Here is a 14,876-nt window from a genome sequence, read left to right as displayed (position 1 = left end):
GTGGCTCCAAATGAACCTTACACCACCCCCCCAACTCCAGGGTTTAGCCCCTATGTAGTGCCCTCCACACTGACTCTGGCTTTGGCTGGATAACTTGCTTTGGTCAATGAGATACTTCCAAGTGGTACAGAAGCAGAGTCGTGCTTGCACATAGGGGTTTGTCCTATTGGGGCACTTGCTCTTAGAGCCCTGAGCCATCATATGAAGTTAGCCTATTCAATTGCACAGAACCCATGGAGAGAGAAAGAGAGAGAGGGGAAGAGGGAGGGAGAGAAAAGCCCTATCAAACCTTCACTATTCCAACTGAGGCTCCAGACAGCCATCTTGGACATTCCAGTCCCAGCAGATGCTATGTGGACCAGAAGAACCACCCAACAGAACTCAGCCAACCCATATTGTCTTAAGCCACTATATTTTGTTGTGGTTTGCTATATAGCAGCTGATAACTGAGGTAAAGTTCATTCAATAAATGTCATCTACTTTTTCAAGTGGTCATCATTATTGATAGATTTTATTTCCTCCAAAATAATTAAGACAGGGGGGTGCCTGGGTGGCTCAGTGGGTTAAGCCGCTGCCTTCAGCTCGGGTCATGATCTCGGGGTTCTGGGATCGAGTCCCACATCCGGCTCTCTGCTCAGCAGGGAGCCTGCTTCCTCCTCTCTCTCTCTGCCTGCCTCTCTGCCTACTTGTGATCTCCCTCTGTCAAATAAATAAATAAAATCTTTAAAAAAAATAATAATTAAGACAGGGAAAGTTGTGTTCCTCAATAACTCATTCACTCAACAAAAATGTGCTGTTTTGACTACAGGCAAAACAACAAGGATGTGTTCCCCATTAAAAAAGAAAAATGGTATCCTGCTCCCACTGCCCCCCAAGCATGCCTTCATAGGACTTCTTCTTCTTCTTTCTTTAAAAGGCTTTTTAAAAAGATTTAATTATTATTATTTTTTTTTTGGAGAGAGAGAGAGAGCCAATGAGTGTGAGTGGGGGAAAGAGTGGAAGAGAATCTTCAAGCCAACTCCCTACTGAGTGCAGAACTCAATAATCGCAGGCCCCCGAGATTGTGACCTGAGCCGAAATCAAGCGTCGGATGCTTAACCGACTGAGCCAACCAGGCACCCCATGGAATTTTTTAACTCCTAAATTTGCAAAATAAAAAATACAAAATTCTAATCCTCTTAGAATTATTATTTATTGCATGGCTACACTATTTATCCATTTTTTAACCTTTTAAAAATGCATGAGGGAATTAGTGCAGAACCAGACTTTATTTTTCATATGTTCACTGACTCTTCTTGATAGGAAGTTGAAAAATATTCAACCCTACATCAAAACCATAGACTCTCAAGGATAAAAGGGCCTTTGAAAGGTCAGCCAGTCCTCTCTACTCTAGGTAGACTTTCATCTCAGCTTCCCGGAGAGCTGCCAAGGCTCCTGTTTTTAAAGTTCTGCAAGCTACATTCCCTGGGTAGCAGCCACAAAGCCCTTCATGCACAGCATTGGTATTTCCAAGGGAAATCATGCTGCAGTATTAACTTTGCCTCCCTCTTCAGGCTCCTGCATTATGGGCTGCTGTAATTTAGGGTCATGTTTGTAGGCATGAAGTGTCATTTGGTTGAAAATCATCCACTCTTTGCTGGTGTTACACACAGCTTAAAACAAAATTGTGCAGTTCAGGGAGAACTGCCCGCCCTCCCCATGCTTTGCCTTTGACCAGGACCTCTAGGCCTTCGTCTCCTAAATGCTGTTCTGACTTCAGTTGTTTCCAGGACAAATGAGATTCAGCCTGGCGTTATTTCTCCTTCTCCAGTTGCATCTTAAGCATCTTATATATAAATATATATATAATATATATATAATATATATATTATATATATATATGTGTGTGTGTGTGTGTGTGTGTGTGTGTGACACACACACACTAACATGTATGAATCACCCAATTATGGAATCGAATGCTTAGGACTCTGTTACTTTAATAGTGAAATCAGAGAGCTAGGAAGTGGAGTTTATTTCAACTCCCCACTTTTATCTGCCCATATCTTAAGATATGAATGTGGGAGGGAATGGGGGGCATTTGGCATGGAGACAAACATTCATGAAGGAGCTCAAATTTAGAATTTGGACACTGTTTGCAAAGAGGTCCTACATGCAGTCATGGATGCAGGTGTTTCTTATCCAACTCCTAACTCGTGTCCCATGATTGGACCATACCACCTCCTGGTGGTATTAATTAAATTATTTTTATTAATTAAATTAATTCAGGTGCTATGGATTAATTAAAAATGAGCAAACTCTTGTGGTCACCGGTGACTAGCACAGTTCTATGATGTGTGTTTTGAATTAGAATTAGAATTTGTTAATATAAATATTAAAACATACGACAATTTGGGAACCCTGTTTCAACCATTCTTTCATATAATAACAGCTTGGCATATATGGAGTCTTTATCATAGACTGGGCATTCAGCAGGAAACTTTACAGCAATCTGGTGAAGGAGGAACTACCCCCACCCCAATTTACATGTGTGGAAACTGAGGCACAGGCACATGAAGAAATAGGTACAGGTTGCCCAGGTGATTATGTAGACAGCTGGGATTTGAGCCCAGGTAGTGTGGCTTCAGAGTTAACATGTTCAATTCCCCAATCTGCTGTCTCAGTTTCAAAAGTCTCTACACATGGGGAAGATACCTTGCTACTCCAAGATGTGCTGGACCTACAGAGATAGAAAAGAAGGTGGGTGGACAGGCATGGGATGATGCCAGAAAGTATGAAGCAGGGTGACCTGTGTGGCCGCTGAAACAAAGCCCCAGCAGCAGCAGAGGTAGATGAGGCCGCCTTGGTGGCATCTGCCCAGCCCAGGCTGGTCTTCCCAGGAACTTCCTCACTGTGCTCCTTCCCTACCCCTTCCTCCCTGTTGTTCCCAGCTTCATCCCCATCTCTTCCTGCCCATGCCACACTAGCTGCCGCACTAGTGGACAGCACTTCCATGGGGTCATGGAGACGACGTCACTGGTTAGAATGCTGGTGAGCCTGGGCCGTGCCATAGGCCTGATCACTGCCATGTGAATCAGGAAATTCCACAGGCACCGAGGTTGCGAGCTTTGTAGTGGCCTACCAAATGGTAGAGGCCTACCAAAAATCACAATGGGCAATGGAAAAACAAATCATAAAATAAAACTAAGCATCTAATTAAAGGTCTGCAAACCATAATAGCCCATCACCTAGCCAACCGCAAGTCAGCTCACATGTAAATAATAATGAATGTGGAATGGGGCAGCTTCCACATGATTTAATATGTCTGCCATGATCTTAAGCTGGTATCGAGCAAGTCATTGCTCTTGTCTTCTCTTGCAGAGTCTCCCTCCCTTTATAGAATGTCAACCAGAGAGGGCCCTCTTTCTCTCTCAGCCTTCTCTTTAGTTAGCCAGCACCCCCTCATCTCCTCCCAAGGCATGTCTGTGACCTTTGGTAGCTCTTTACAGCGCCACATGGAACCCTATATTTTGCACACAGCCAACGACGTTTAGCTTTGTTTATGGTATTTGATGCTGTAAATGAAAATACATATGGTTCTTTATAAAGCAAGAAAAAAAGTTTCTGAGGATATTGGCCATGGGGAAGGGATTGCGTGTGTCAGAGAAACTGCATAGAAAGGAGGGTCACAGGTGGGCACCATGGACCCTGAAAAGGGCAGTGAGATGGAGGGGGGACCTTTCAAAGATGTGTGCAAGCTCCCCAGCGTGAACTCCCTCTTCTGGTCCCACAAATTGAAGTAATATTCTAAGACTCACAATCTTTGTGCAATTGGATTTCTTGCGGAAATCAGTGAGGAGATCAGTTGGGGGGACTGTGGTGGGAGACAGGCTTCTCTCTCAGCATCACCAAAACCAACACTGCCTCCACCTGCTCCCACCTGCATGTCTAACACCCCATCCTGGTTCCAGTAAGCCCCTAAAGGGTCTTGGTGTACAATCATAAAGCAAATCCCTTCACAGCCCCACTAAGAATAAACACTCATCTCTCTCTCTTGGTTTTTATGAAGCCCTTATAATCCAGCTCCTGTTCCTCCCTCATCACAGCCCTTCTCTTCCAGGTATAGCTGACCCCACTGCAGTGGCCTCCCCGACCTTTCTGCAATGTGTCAAGGTCAAGCCCAGCCTCAAACATGGCCCTGGTGGCTCCACTGGCCCAGAAACCCTCCTGCAGATCTTCAGGCCACCAACCAGCCATTCAGGTCCCAGTCAGTGGTCACCTTTTCAGGGAGGCCTTCCCTGACCCCCCGGGGAAATTAAATATCCCCCTTACCCGCACATCACAGGACCTCACACTACCCTGTTTCATTTTCTTCATCAAACTTTTTGCTCTCTGAAACCATCTTTTCACGCACATTATTCTCTTACTTTTGCTTGCTTGTGTGTCTGCCTCCTGCCACAGTACCCTACCTGATAGATCCCCCACCTGCTAGAACGTAAGTTCCACCAGGACAGGAATTTGCCTTGCCTTTGGTTTTCACCAAACTGAAGGCCTTAGTGTGTTGCGATCATTTATAATAATGCCCAGGAGGTAGCAGCTGGTCAGTAAATAGTTGTTGAAAGCATGAACGAAAAAACAAATAGACGGACTTGCACTGACACGGCCCACAGGAGTGAAGAAGTCATGGGGATACTTTGAGGTTCTTGGGTTGGGGGTGAACTAATTTTGACTAAGTCTCTAAGGGGTCTTCAAGCCACATCTGGTTTATGTATGTATTTAATTGTACCTTACCTCATTGCAAAAGAATGTGCGGTCATTTTCAAAGATACATATAGCACAATAAAATCTTTAAAAAGGAAAAAGTGGATATGGAGAGGAAATATGCGTTGAAAAAAATAAGATAACATGAGAGCAAGATTGGCAATTAAAATACATACCACAGAGTTCTTTCTTCCTTGCCGGAAGTGGACTTGACTTTGAACTTTTAATAGTGAGGGACAGCTCATCTACACTAAAGTCCTGAAAAAAGAGAAGAGAGAATGGCTTTTACTTTACTTTTTACCTGTTGGCCATGAATCAAAACAACCATGCTAATATTAAATGTGTTTCCAATTAAGTTTACTAATCTTAGTTATAGCAGTAAATATGAGTTGTTATCAGTCAATATTTATTGAACATCTGTACCCAAAGGGCTGATGCAGTCCAACAGACTCACACGCGTTTCTCATGCTGCCCTAGTAACCTGACAGGATCCTGACCAGTCAGACATTTACATGCAGCACAGCCCGCAGGAAGGATGGTTGACAAGGCCGTGGGCGATGCAGGTCTAACAGGGTTTCCTTCTAATCAGTACAAAATTCTTACTTGCATTTAATTAATAGGCTCTTTAATAATATTGAGGATCATTTTCTTCATACAGCCTGCCTTCTCAACCCACTTCTCCAGAATAAAGCCCCTCAATGGGTTTAATTTTTTTTCCCCAAATTTACATGTTTTCCCCCAATTTGCTCATCTGTGCTTCTCTCTTTAGAAACTTTCTATGTCTCCTCCCCCTCTTTCTCCCACTTCCTCCCTGCCCTCCTCTTCTTCTCTCTCCCCACTTCCTCCCCCACAAACAGTTTTGAAAGGCAGTTGTAGAAAGTATCAAAAGCCATTAGAAATTCTATGGGCCATGGAATACTGGCCAAGTTGCTTAATATTTTTGTACCTCAGTTGCCCGTTTGCAAAATTAGGGCTGATAACTGCACCTATCTCCCAGGGTGGTATGAGCATTAAATGCGTTTCTTCATGTGCGTGTTAGAACCACGCTGGCAAGCTGCAGGAAAGCATCAGCTATCATTACAATTACATGCCATTCCTTTTTAAAATGATCTCCTCTCTTTTTCCTGTGTTCCTCAACAGAGACTATTTTTTTCCTGTTGTTTTGTATCCCCATGTCTCTGAAAGTCACCAGAATTCGCGTCCCCTCTTCTTTACTTAGAGAATTCTCACACATCCTTCAAAATCTTAGATGTGGGGGAGCCTGGGTGGCTCAGTAGATAAAGACTCTGCCTTTTGGGCACCTGGGTGGCTCAGTGGGTTAAGCCGCTGCCTTTGGCTCAGGTCATGATCTCAGGGACCTGGGATCAAATCCCACATCAGGCTCTCTGCTCAGCGGGAAGCCTGCTTCCCTTTCTCTCTCTCTCTGCCTGCCTCTCTGCCTACTTGTGATCTCTGTCTGTCAAATAAATAAATAAAATCTTAAAACAACAACTAATCGTAGATGTATCCTTCTGCAGAAAAACTTTCTGAACTGGCACACCCAGCTCCTCCTGTGGGCTTCTCTGACAACCTGTGCAACTTCCTTTATCACAGCATTTAATACACTGTGGGTTATTATCTGTTTGCTTGCCTCTCTCCATAAGGATTGTCAGGACAAGGGCTGGAACTTGAGTCTTTATGTCTTCAATGTCTAGCACGTTGCTTGCTACATAGTGGTTGTTCAGTTCAAGACTGGTTGAACTAGAATAAGTACAAAACTAATCCCATGGGGGAAAACATGGCGGCATCATATTTCTTATATATTCCGTACATAAGCAATCTGGTATCATGCTTGCTACAGACTAAAAGACTAAAAGAAACTTATTTTTACTACTTATCATTTCAAGAATTAACACACCTTTGTAGGAGACAGAGCTTTTTCTCCCTTGCGAAACATAGTTCAGGAAAGCAGCATAAAGTACTGGGCACCAGGTTTGAACTCCTCTTCTGTGCTTCCTGGTTGTGAGATCTGGGCTAAAGTAGCTCATCTCCCTGGACTTCAGAGTCTGCACCAATTAAATGGGCATTGTAACACTCGCCTCTCTCATTTCTTGTGAAGATCAGATGGGATAGTATCTGTGAATACACTTTTTAAAATAGCATATCGTCCCTCTGTAGATGGAAGATAGTATGTAATTTGGGGAGAAAGCTTGGTGTCTAGCTTTAGGCACCTATCCAACTAAGGGGTGGGAAACTATTCTGGCTGTGAGGTTAACTGGAGATAATATTCCTTTTTTAAAAAGAATTTTATTATATTTTAAGTAGGCTCCACATCCAATGTGGGGCTCGAACTCAAGACTCTGAGACTAAATGTCACATGGTCTACTGACGAAGTCAGTCAGGTGCTCCAGCAATATTCCTTTGGCATCAAGATTTAACTGTAAGGTAATTTGCACCTCTACATTTTCAGTTACCCCATTTCATTAGCTATTAAGAAACTTTCGTTATAGTTTCTGTAAATGACACTGCTTTGGGAGGCAGAGTAGTAGTGCAAGCCAAATCCATAGTCTTCACAGGGCGTGTTGCGTGTTCCCTGGGCAGAGGATGACTATGTAATTTCACCAAAGAAAAGTGGGGGCAAGGCTGGACAGTCTGGGCAAAGCCAGCACACCCCCTACAAACACGGGGCTGCGTGAATTATGATTATTTTTACATGGCAGTTGAACCATGATACCTCACACACATAATGATTCGTTGGCTAGAAGATGTCTACATGCCAGTCCTTTAATTTTTCTTTGCTGCTTTCTAATTTTACTGTGATGATAACAAACGGAACCGCGGCACTTCCATCAGAAACCAGAGCATGTCCGTGAATAACTAACAGACTGCATACAGTTTTCCCAGTGAATTTTCAAAGCCAAACGTGGGCTGGCTTTTGTATATAAATTGCCAGTGCGCCTTTTCCATTCCGGTGGGAGCTCTCTGAAGGGAACGTTCCAGCTGTAATGAATAACAGTCCCTCCAAAGAAGCTGGCATGAGGCACGCATTTCATCCCACTGAGTGGAACACTGCGCTTGTCGCCAAATGTGCCGGGTCTCCCACCATTAAATAAATATATACATATGTCGCTTGGCATTGTTCCCAAGTCCTAGGCTCTGTAGAAATCAAGCATTTTATTACTATTAATAATGCTATAGTTATAATAGACGCAAAGCCACGGAGTGGGAGCTTTGTCCTTAATATCTTTGATTCAATTTCCCAATGTCCGTTACTTAATTTTTACTTACAGCATCCCTTAACTCCTCATTTACCACTCTAACAGATAGCAGTATTCTTTCCAATATAAACTGGCTCTATGCAGCTGATATTTTGATTAATGCATTTATAAATATAATAAGATAATAACATCTACTTCACAGACCAGGATAATAGTAAACATTTATTATGTGGCAGGTATTTTTCTAATTATTGTTGGCCCTGGTTTACAGGTGAGGAAACAACTTTAGAGAGGTGCAGTGACTTCTCTCACACCGCATTGCTGAGATTTGAACCCTGACCCCTATGTTCTGATGCTTGTCTATGGAAGTGAAGCATAAAAGCACTGTTCAATAAGTCTTACTTTCTTTTTTTCCAGGAAGGGATAGACTCATAACTATTCTTGTGTATAGAAAAGTTGATTAGAGAGAACACTCGTTAGTGATGTCTCAATTATTGTGAAGATACTTTCTTTTTTTTCGAAATGACATCTAAAAAATTAACTCAGGTTAATAGTTAGACAAGAGACCATGGAGGCAAATATCCAGTTTTCTGTTTCTCTTCCAACTTGTAAAAGCTGTTTATTCTTATTTTAAGACAATATCAACTGGTCCTTGGATTATTCCTATAGACTTCAATCCGTCCTTCTGACTCGACTCTCCCCACCCAACCACTAACCTGAAGAAACTTAATGAAACTGCAATTTGGTGGCCTGGCTCCCAACTGCATACCCATCTCATTTCCTCCCCACCCCCAACCCTTGCCCCCCTAGCTGCAGTGGAATTGCCAATGGAATCAAATCCAAAATCTGCGTGTCAGCGCTCTCAACAGCTCACGGGTTCATCCTAATGATCTGACTTACTTCTTACAACGAATCAACATTTAATCTTACTTTCAATCTAGAGTGACGCCCCTGTCATTCAGACACACACTGCTTGTTCCTGATTCCACATCTTTGACTATGCACTGTGGAATGCTCACTGCCCCCATGTGAAGAAGATTCAAGACTCATTTCTTCCCCAACGCCAACTACTGTAGCCTATCCTCATGTGGCTTTCCCCCTCCCCCTCCTTCCTACTCCATCTATAGTTAGTAACTGTTGAGCTATCAACTATTCCTTAATTGCTAAACAGGTGAAGTGTCTGGCCACCAAATACATTGTCAGCTCCTTAGGGACAAGTCTCCTCTCATGTTTTCTTTTGTATCCTCTAAAATAATGCTGAAGTAACATTAGGTCTCCATATGCACTCTTTGGGTAATGAAGATTGGAAGTAGTCAAACTTGGATTTAAAATCTCTAGTTTCTAATTTGTAATGTACTCATTGACTTTATAATTTTATTTAAATAATGTTCTAAATCAATCTAAATATCCAAGAGTAAATGTTGAGTTCCATAAGGAATGCTATATCCATACAGTGGAATATTATATAGTCATCTTAAATAGTGCTCTGGAAGAAACATTATGAGATCAAATGCTTTGTTATGTATTGGTAAACTTTAAAAATGCTATAAAAAGTACATACAGAATAATCCCAATTTGGGATGAAAACTCCAAAATCAACAGGACATTGAAAAGTACTAATCTTAAAGGAAAAGACTGATAAATTGCACTGTATAAATACCTTTTATTCATCAAAAGATACCTTTAAAATTGAGAGGCAAAGTGGGGGGGTTGGGAGTTATGGAAGGAAAAAAATGAAACAAGATGGGATCAGGAGGGAGACAAACTGTAAGAGACTCTTAATCTCACAAAACAAACTGAGGGTTGCTGGGGGAGGAGGGTAGGGAGAGGGTGGTTGGGTTATGGACATTGGGGGAGGGTATGTGCTATGGTGAGTGCTGTGAAGTGTGTAAACCTGGCGATTCACAGACCTATACCCCCGGGGCTAATAATACATTATAAGTTAATAAAAAATTTTTTTTTAAAAAGATACCTTTAACAGAGTATAAAGGCAAACCTGACAGAGGACTCATAAGAGAACTCGTATAGATTAAGAAAAAAAAAAAAAAGAAAAGAAAAGAAAAAAAAAGAAAACACCATTTAAAAGAGGCAAAAGATTTAACAGGCAAAAAGAAGATATCTAAATGATTGATAACCAAATGAAAAGGCATCAAATATCATCAATCATCAGAGAAATTAAAATAAAAGCCATAATGAGATATCAGTACACACTCCCCCAGTTGGCTAAAAAACAAAACAAAACACCCCCACAAAACTGATAATATCAAGTGTTAGCAGGGGTATGGAACAACTAGAACTCTCAAAACATTATTCAGGGGAATGTCAGTTGGAACCTCAGTTTGGGAATTCTTTTTTATGTTTTTTTTGTTTGTTTGTTTTCTGGAGAACTTCCAGAGACCTATGACCACTCCAATCTGACACTGATGCTGACTTCGGACTCCCCTTCTCCCTCTTTCTGGGACTTCCTATCACCATTCTCTTACGTCCCCTGCTTCTTTTATTCAGTGATTTCTCTTACTGCTTTGCATCAGAGCAGTTCTTTTTTTTTTTTTTTTAAAGATTTTATTTATTTATTTGACAGATGGAGATCACAAGTAGGCAGAGAGGCAGGCAGAGAGAGAGAGGAGGGGAGAGCAGATAGCCCGATGTTCGGGGCTCGATCCCAGGACCCTGGGACCATGACCTGAGCCAAAGGCAGAGGTTTTAACCTACGGAGCCACCAGGTGCCGATTCAGTGACTTCCTATTTCTTAGTTCATTTCCTATTTCTGCTGGTATATGTATTTTTTTTTTTTATACTTTCCTAAGGAAGTGTGGATAAAAGTTAAGTATTTGAGTCTTCTTAGAATGTTGATGGCAGGGTGCCTAGGTGGCTCAGTTGATTAAGTGACTGCCTTCGGGTCAGGTCATGATCCTGGAGTCCTGGGATCGAGTCCTGCATTGGGCTCCCTGCTTCACAGGGAGTCTGCTTCTCCCTCTGACCCTCCCGCTTCTCATACTCTCTCTCTCTCTCAAATAAATACATAAATAAAAATGAAGTTTCATCCCTTCAAAAAAAAAAAGAATGTTGTTGGCATTTCATTGTCTCCCAGTATCTAACATTGCTGTTGATAAACCTGGAGCCATTTTCATTCTTGTTCTACTGAATGTGAACTTGAGAGAAATAATTACTAGAAGCTTGAAGATGTTTTCTTAATCCTGGTGCTAAAATTTTTTAATGATTTGCTTTGCTTTGTTTCCCCACCCCATCACTATGATTGACTTCCTGGAGTCCATCCCTTTTCTTTAAAAAAAAATTTGTTTTTAAAGATTCTAGTTATTTATTTGACAGAGAGAGAAAGAGAGAGCGCACAAGCAGGCAGAGCACCAATAAGAGGGAGAGGGAGAATCAGGCTCCCCCAAGAGCAGAGAGCCCTGATGCGATGCAGAACTCAAACCCAGGACCGTGGGATGATGACCTGAGCCAAAGGTAGATGGTTAACCCACTGAGCCACCCAGGTGTCCCCATTCCTTTTTATATAAAACCCATATCCATCAGTTCTGAATAATTTCTGTATAATTTCCTCCTTTCTCCACCACACACCCCTTGTTTTCCCTTTCTGGATTAGAGGTGGCTGTTGGACCTTCAGGGCCATTTCTTATCTTTTTCTCTTCTTGCTCGTTTCTTTCTGTTCTACTTGTAGTAGGTTTCTGTGATGTTACCATCCCATCCTTCACTGAAATTTTCACTTGGGCTATTATATATTTTATTTATATGAGCTCTTTCTTGTTATTTGATCGTATCCTTTTCCCCAGGTTTGATTTGTTTTAATGGACAGAGTAGCTTTTCTTTTCTCCCGAGGGTTATTTGTTCTAATTGTTTCAACTTTTTTTTTTCTCCTGCTCTCTTCATTACCTTTCACTGAGCTACATTCCTTACTCTGTATATTTCATATTGGAGGCTTTCTCAATTTCGGTGATCCTTGGCTTCTGTTCATATTTTAGAGGGAGGAATTAAAAAGTGTGAAAACTCTGGGTGTGTGAGCAGCGTGTGTCACCTAGTAGGCTCCCCTGTAAAAGAAAAAAAGGAAATTTTGATAGAAATAATGTTGCAAAATGATTTCCAAAAAAAAAAAAGTAACCCATTCAATACCAGAGATTCATGTAATGAAAACTGTGCTTATGAAAGAGTGATTGGGTAGATGCAGAAGGAAATTATTAAATTCTAGAATCCAGTTAAACTGCATTGTAGAGAGAAAGTTGAAGTAATCAGTAAAGCAGCTCCACAGCTTATAACAAAGTACAATAGCTCTCCTGGTTCTAAATAGGCAAACAGAGCTCCTTTTAAAGCACTTACTTAGAAAATGAATCTGATGGGTATTTAAAAACTTACTGGTGCCTGATGGATAATTTTGAAAAAAATAATTTAGAGACAACCCCTTAATATAATGTGTACTTCCTTAGGGTTTCCTTTTCTTCTTCCTTTTAACCTTCTTATGAAATTTACATTTAAAAGCACTTTCCCTGCTTAAGAGTTCTGTGGGTTTTTGGTTTTTTCCCTTTTCACCCCATGGTTTTATTTCAGCAGTAATTAAAATTGCAGTAAGCCAGAAAGAGGTGAATGAGAAAAAATATTCCTCGAGGCTGCTTTTCCTGTCTTGTTAGCAGAAAGTCTTCAAAACAAAATATTCTTAAAAGTTTTCCAGGAGATACAGGATTCACTGAGATACTCAAGGGAAATGAAACTTGGACATGCCATCAAAGCCTCATTAATTCATTTTCACGTATTTGCCATTAAATCATTTTGTCATAATAGCCTCATTAATTCATCATACCTGTTTTTTCTCCTTTTTCTGTTCGCTTATCATTACTTACTGGCGACCTCAATACGTAAAAGCACCTTTATTCTTTTTTGTTTGCCAGCTCCCCCGTCTGATTTATTTGGGGGAAGGAAGTAGGATGTCAAGAATGGTGACCGCCTGGCTTCATGCAGGTGCTCAGACGACGGCTCACTGATTAATGAGCGGCTCATGTTGAGGGAACTGGCTGGTTTTTTTTCAGCCTGTCTTGCTCCCCAGTGAGGTAATGGCAGAAAGTTTTCACTTGCCTAAAGACGATTCCATGTAGGTTGTATCAGAAAGGAGCTGAGGGTGGCGATTTAACTTGTAAGATATAATTTGAAATACAGAGAAAGTGCAGCCAGAAGACAAACGGACTGGCATGGGGAATTGCCAGCTGACGGCCAAGTCATCCACTTCATAGAGTGCCCTGGTGCTCACTCTTAGCTGTACATCGGAATCTCTGGCGGAGCTTTCAAACAGAGACCCCAAAGCCAGCTCCATTCCAGGCCAACTGAAACGGAATCTCTAGGAGTAGGGCCTGGGAATCTGCATATTTTAAAGTTCCCCCGCTGATTCCAGTTCACTGTGAAGGTTGAGGAAAACTCACATCATGGGATAAGAGGCATTAAACGGCTAACAGGAATAATTATGCTCTCTCTGACGTCTCCAGTCTGGCTCAGATGCCCTGTGGGAGAAGGTGCAAAGATGGGAGGCAGAGGCGTCAGGAGATTTTCTCACCTATTTGAGAGACAAGATAGGCACAAGTGAAGATAACTGAGGGCAGCATAAAGCTAAATATAAATCAGGTGGGTGCTCGACCTACAGGTACTCTAGAAAGACAAGACATCGTGGCTAGAGATCATCAAGTCTTCACAGGGAAAGTGCTGAGTTTGAGCTTTGTGGGGAGCAGGGGAGGACATTCACCCCAGGTGAGACCAAAAGTACGGGAAAGAATGTACTCGAGGGGGTGAGAAACAGAATTCAAGTGAAGCATCCAGGTCACTAAGGAGGACCACGAAGAGAAATAGGAACACCTGTTATGGGGAGTTTGCAGGGTTAAGGGGGGAGAGGCAGGAGCAAACTGGTGTTTAATGCAAGAGAACCTGATGCTCTTGTCAGGAGCCCAGGTGAGGGTTCAGGGGTTCAGAAACCAGGGTCACCAGAACCAGGGCAGGAGGTCAAAAGTTGCCCAGACCCAACATTGGAGAGAGGAGCTCTGCCTCCACCCAGGCATCCCCAGGCTCTTGGCTTGTGTGCAAATCAGGAAGTTGACATGGCCCTCTGAATGCTGCAAATATTTTGTAACCTCTTAAAAATATAGCATTCAGGTTTTTTCTTGTTATGAGGTAAAAATATTACACAGTATTATTTTTCAGCAGAAGGCACCTTAGTCTGCTCACCCTGTACCTGACCCCCAGAGATAGAAGGAGCCATTTTAGCACCTGGGGCAAACAGCAGGAGATGTTCTCCTCCAAATCAATTTTATAATTCATGATATGGCTCACAGATGGGCATTATTAACAGAGCATACCATCTGGCGGTTTCCCACTTTCAACCATTACTCTTGCTAAATAGATGTTAAGCTTTCAAAATCATTATTTACAATTTTCATGTCCTCTAAAGCTCAGTGCCTTCGGTTCAGCCCCTTTCCCATGCTTGACCCCTGGGCCATCTCTAGGCCTGCCAGGGAGGGGGTGCGACTCAGGCACAGGGTAAGGGTACGTTCGTCGGGCACAAGCTGGACTGAAAACAGTTAAGAATTTAATGGCTTACCTCTTAAGCTCACGACAGAATGTAGAAGTATTAAGGTTTATGGCGTCCAAGAGACCACACCGAAATTGTGCAAACTCACGGTGGGATGTGGTGAGTCTCCTTAAGGGAACCAGCGATGACAGGAGATCCACGGAATCAAAGAAACCAAGTGGTGTAGATGTGATTTGAATTTAGTGTGTGTGACTCCAAAGTTCAAAGTGTCTTCCCACCATATTCTACCCTGACAACCCAGACACCATGTGCATTGCAAAAAGGCATCAGGTCTGGACCTTGTCCCCCAGGAATGTTCACCTTAACTGCATCAACAGTGCTGGAAGAGAAGATAAACAACAATGCCCTTGTTAAGCGTC

Source organism: Mustela lutreola, chromosome 2 (genome assembly GCF_030435805.1).
Source record: "Mustela lutreola isolate mMusLut2 chromosome 2, mMusLut2.pri, whole genome shotgun sequence".
Classification (NCBI taxonomy): Eukaryota; Metazoa; Chordata; class Mammalia; order Carnivora; family Mustelidae; genus Mustela; species Mustela lutreola.
Note: the sequence above shows the minus strand (reverse complement) of the source record.